The sequence below is a fragment of the Vigna unguiculata genome, chromosome 10, assembly GCF_037176805.1.
Source record: "Vigna unguiculata cultivar grain cowpea cultivar isolate G323 ecotype 2 chromosome 10, ASM3717680v1, whole genome shotgun sequence".
Taxonomy (NCBI): Eukaryota; Viridiplantae; Streptophyta; class Magnoliopsida; order Fabales; family Fabaceae; genus Vigna; species Vigna unguiculata.
This window is the reverse complement of record NC_140801.1, coordinates 33,530,727-33,536,874: the sequence shown is the minus strand read 5'-3', so window position 1 is coordinate 33,536,874 and position 6,148 is coordinate 33,530,727.

Below are 6,148 nucleotides of genomic sequence, written 5' to 3'. Positions count from 1 at the left end.
ATCTAATTTTATATTTTATATTTTTAAAATTTTTCAATATTAATTAGTTTTATGAATAATTCTCATTAAATTCAATAAATCCTTGAAAGAGATCCTCAACACTAAAGTATCTTGCAATAATGTATTATGTGATGACATTTAAGTAGAATATCAACGTAAGACAACTGTTACATCATACAATTAACAAATAGTAAAATTCAACTAGAGAAACTTAATTGAAAAGTTTTAAATTTTGAGGACTAATAAACCACAAAAATAATTTAATAAGGTCTCAATTGAAAGTTCCCACATTGAAGGACTCAAAACATAATTAAGCATATATATATATATATATATATATATATATATGTATATATATATGTATGTATGTATATATGTATATATGTACATGTATATGTATATATGTACATGTATATGTATATATATGTATGTATATACATACATATGTATATATATATATATATATATATATATATATATATATATATGTATATGTACATATACATATATATATATATATACATATGTATGTATATACATACATATGTATATATATATATATATATGTATATACATATATGTATATACATACATATGTATATATATATATATGTGTGTGTATATATATATATGTTATGAAAGTTATGGATTGTCCATTGAGTTGTTGACAGTTACTCAACTTGATTATTATTGATGATATTTACATTATTTACATTAAGTATGTAACCCTTGAGTTATACCTTTTGAGTTGTCTTTTGTACCTATAAATAGGGACTTTTCCCATTTGATAATGTGATATAGAAAACTAGTATTTGATACTCTATTCTTTCTCTTTATTTTGCTTTCTATTATTAACTTTGTTTTATAACACGTTATCAGCATGAAGGCTATCCAACTGAGTTAGTAGAGACATTTTCTCTTTAAGGACAATGATCTACGTACCTCAATTCAGGTTATTTCTAATCCTTTCCTTACTGACAATTTTTTCTTATATTCTTCTTTTTCGTGATAAAAAATTATTTGACTTTATCAATTTTCATATTTGTCTTTTTATTATTGTCTATATTAATTTTATAGTTTCATAATAAAATTTGATTATTATTAATATTTTATGAGTAAGTTTTAAACAAAGTCAAACCTTACAAAATTTGAATTTGTGACTTTTGATATTACAAGGAAATATTACTCATCTTCTTAAGTATTAGAGGTTGAAATACATCTAGATGCAATAGGTACAATAAGAAATTATGGTGCTTGATGAAGGATTTACCCCAACCAAGGATGGAGGCACATGCTTAAGAAGACTAAGCATGTTTAGAAAGGAAGTTCACTAATCCTTCATCCCTTTCATTTGTGTTTGTTATTTTTGATTCCCTAAGTTGACTTAGTTGAATCAACTTTAGTTGACTTGTTGACCTTTGACTAGGTTTGACTAGTTGACTATAGTTGACTTGACTTAGCCAACATGCTAATTTATGTTTATTTGCTTTGTAGGTTAATTAGGAGTAAGAAAGCAAAGCTAGGTGGTGCATGGTGATTGGGGAGTATAAATGATGTGGAGGAGAGAGTAAAGCAAAGGCATAAAGCATAAAGTAAAAGGCATGAAACAAGTGTACATATGTACCTTTGGTCTCCTTTTGTTTTTAGCACACTTTGGTCACTTTTTAGAGACATATGAGACACATTCTTTGTCTCCTTTTGTGCTAGAACAAAATTAGCCTTGCACACACCATAGTTATTAGCTCTTTTGTCTCTCATATTTTGTAACCTTATTTGACCTAGTTTCTAGAAGCTAGGGTTAGGTTTTTGTAGAGACATCCTTAGGTATCTTTTATTTGCTTAGAGGCCCCTAAACTCTTCTATATAAAGGGTGTTCTTAGACATGTAAAAGAGTTGAACATTTTGAAGTAAAAACACTCTTGTGTCTCAACTATTTGTGAGAGTTTCCTCCCTTGGGAGTGAATACTTTTAAGCCTTATCTTGCATAGCAAGTGGCGGCACACATCCACTCATCTTCAAGGTTGCCATGGCTTTTAGCCTAGCCTTGTAGTGGCGTGCTTCTCACATTTTTACCATTTCTTTCCTTTTCATTTTATGTTTTCTTCTTCCTTTAATAGTTCTTGGTTTTCTATGGTTTATGTGCCTTCCATTTCCTTTTTGTTTTGAATCAATCCATCATCTTCTTCTCTTGAGCTTTGTGAAAGAAACCTTCACATCTAGATAGCTTGCTATCTTAATGTCCAGTGGGGATTTCACTTAGCTTTCTTAATCAACTCACACCATATTCAATAATCTTAAAAAGGAACAAGATAATCCTTCATCAGTGCTTTATAGTAATTTAAGCAAAGACGAGGATATTCAGATAGTTATAGGGATGAGGATAGGATGAATATGTACATAATTATCCTCGTTTCCATATCCAATTGGAAAAAAATTAGGTATTATCCATAACTATTTTTGTACTCAGTCAATGCAAGAATTTTCCATCAAAATGGAATGAGTTTGGACAACACCCACGAGAACGAGCTCATTTGTCATCTCTACTTGAGACTAAGTAAATAAAAGAATTAATTGTCACCAATTTTTATATTTCAGAACAATTTCATATTTTTTAAGTTAGCTATGAAGTACCATTCATTGAATTTGATATTTTAGGAGTTTATGAAAAGAGAAAAAAACAATATTAATATTGTATCTAACAATCACACTATAATTTAAAGTATTTCAATATTAAAATGACACATAAAATTACATGGAGAATAATTTTTATTTGGGAAATAGGATGAAATAATGAAAATCAGTTTTGCCTATCTCACTTGTTGTCATGAAGTTTAATTCTCTTCTTATTTAGGTTAGACTATGGAAAAAAAAAATATTTTTCTAAATCCTTAAGAGAGGGTCCAAAGTTTTGTTCTATATTTAAAATATATGTTTTCACTAGTGTAGTTTCATGTTTAGACAGCACCCTATATGCCTCGGTTCTTGCGCAAATGATGTAGATAAGGACGCGGTGGCATTTTTGTGATTTCGAACAACTTTTATGCCTCGGTTAACCAAACAACCAAGGCCTATGAATGTTTATGCCTCAGTTATAAATTCAATCGAGGCAATAACGCTGCCAGAAACTCACACTTTCCCGCTTTTCTTAAAATTTGGAAATAATTGGGCAGTTTTATGCCTCGGGTCCCACTGAACTGAGGCATATAATGGTTTACTACAGCGGGTTGTTTCACCTGAGGCCTATCAATGCCAGAATTTTGCCACGTGGCTGATTTTTTTTTTTTGCGTGAGTATATGCCTCGTTTATCCACTAAACCGAGGCCTATGCATGTTTATGCCTCGGTTTTAAATCAAACGAGGCCGTAAGGCCAATTAGGTTTTAAAAACCCAAATCCGCAGCACTATAGATGCTTCTTCTACCTCCTCGCCATTCCGCCACACTGTTTTGTGCCTCGACTGCACCGATTGGCCATCAAATTGGCCGTTCTTATTGCTCCTTTGTTGTCGGCGTGAGAGTAGGCATCATGGTGGTGTCCGTAGCGGGTTTCGTCGCGCATGTTACCGGAACACGTTTCTGATGCGGCTGTACCTGGTGGTGATCTTCGTGGTGATTGCGGTGCTGATCGACTTCATCATATTCGCGTACGTGGTGACGAACAAAGGGTCGGGTCAGAGGGTGATGAACTGGGCATATTCGGAGTACTACTTGGAGGACTATTGGAAGATAGGGTCATGCATTAGGGATTCCCATTTGTGTGCGAGGATGGGGAGAACCATTAATGGAGTTCCTGAAACAACTGAAATGTTCTACGTTAGACACCTCACACCTATTCCGATATATGCATTGATCATCACTTTTCTTTCCTTTTCCTTTCTTTGTTCACTGCATTTTCTTTCTATTCTCTATCTCTTTCTTCAATATTCTGGACCAATTTTTTTATACTATTTGTTCCATGTTTTTTCAACTGAAAAAAAAAACTCTAGAAGAAGAGATTGTTATTTGTTTGGACTTGTTTTTGTTTTTTGAATTTTGAAACACATAAGATAGGGCACCCTCGTAGTTTGTTGATTAATTTGGAACGGTTGTTGTTGGAGTAGAAGATTATTTGAATTTTTTTTTTAAATTATCATATGTCTCGATTGAAATAGAATTGAAGCAGTAAATATTAAATATGCCTCGGTTTTGTAACCGAAGCATAAAGTACTACCTTTTTACCTCGGCCGTATATGTCTCGGTTGCGAACCCGAAGCCAAAAGCTGGAAATAACCGTTGTCATTTCCCATCCATGCACTTGTGTTTCATACTTTTCTATTTTAGCACCTTTTAATAGTTTGTTTTATGTTTAGTTTTTTTAATTTATAAACATGTTTTTATAGGATTGATAATTTGTATTTAAATTATATGTCTTAAATATTTCAAAATTGTTACTCAAACACTAAAACATTAAAATATAATCTATTGCTTCATTCATAATGAGGGGGATTGACATTGTCAACAATAATCTACAATGTTTACATTGCTCTCACATCAATGTTGTTGGAAATCTAAACTTTTAGATGTTTATTCTGCATTCCAACATAAATAAGTGACTGTTATTGTTCACATCTAACTTAATCTTGTTTGTCAAGGATGGTAGTAGACTCAAGGAAAAATAATAATCAATGACGACTTATTATGACAGGTATATTATACCTATCATAATAAGTTTATCAGTGACATTTTTGTAAAAATGATTAAATTTATTATGACGGGTTTAGGCGGACCTATCATAAAAAATTGATTAGTGACATTTTTGTAATAAAGATTAAATTTATTATGACTGGTGTAGATGGACCTGTCATAATAAGTGGAGCAAAATGGCACAATAGTAATTATAGGAAAAGTTATTATACTAGTTATTGAAATACCTGTCATAGTAAATATTTACAATGTTTGTTAATTTGATACCTAACATACTATGTTTGAATCATCTTCACTCCATACATGTTTTCCCTCATGTAGTTCACATTTCCTCTTCGGGTCTCCCATTCAATCTTCCTCTCTCAATCAGTTCGCGAAGTCCATTGTCTCGTTATGCTTCTCGCAGATTCCATTCTGGTTGTCTTCCTCCAGTATTACATCTTGAAGAGGTAAGTTATTGTCGCAAACCCTAAAATGTTATATTCAAATTTGCTTCAATTAATTGTGAAACTAAACACTTTATTTTGTTAACAAACCATAGAATATGCATGGATAAGGCCTCACTTTAGAAGTGGAGGAGATGACAAAGAATTAAAAGGTCATTGCTAAGTCCTGAGAACACATACATATACTTACTCTAACTTGGTTTCATGTCAGCCAAAGGGCCAATCTTTCACAACGTAGTGTATTAAGGTTAGGATTCTTCAATAGGGTATTTGTGCAAACCCATAAGCTTTGTCTTTAGTTTCAAGATTGGATTTGGTTGATAGGGAACCACCTAGGTAAAGTTTAGGATTTTTATTTGATTTTCGGGTTTTGTTGTGAAGTTGATTCATGGTGGCTTTCATTTGCTTCATATAGGCATACACACTAGGTCTCGAGAATGTAGTTCAACAGTTATAGCAAAAGAAGGCCTAGTTAGTTAGAGAAGATGTGAGTACTTGATAATTTTGTTTTGCTTATATGGGTTCGTGAGCGGTTCAAACATGGATTAGGGACAAATTCTATTAAAAGTATTCTTTGAATGTAGTAAATCTTGAAAACAAGATTTAGGGTTCTTTAAAGTTTGTTGCTGGTAATTGAATGATGAAAGTTTAAAACTTCCCCTAATACAAGTTTTTTTGTGAAATTGAGTCATTATCTTTTATTGTAGAAAATGAATATTTTTTACATTTTGTGCTTGGAATATACTAACTTGTTTTTATTTAATCTTGGGTTTCCAATGCAGGTTGAGACGAGAAGGAAGAGGAAAGAGGAGGCCTGTAATTGATAACTGTCTAGGATACCTTTAATTTCATATCAATTTAGACACTTATCATGTATAATATGATTATTTTTATAGAAAAAACAACCCTATTTGGCTTAAGATGAAACTTCATGCAGGGAGACTTTATACTTGAAGAGTAGAATACTGAGATTTACTTCTTTCTTCTTAGTCTTCTACAAATTGTATAGGAGTATTTTTCC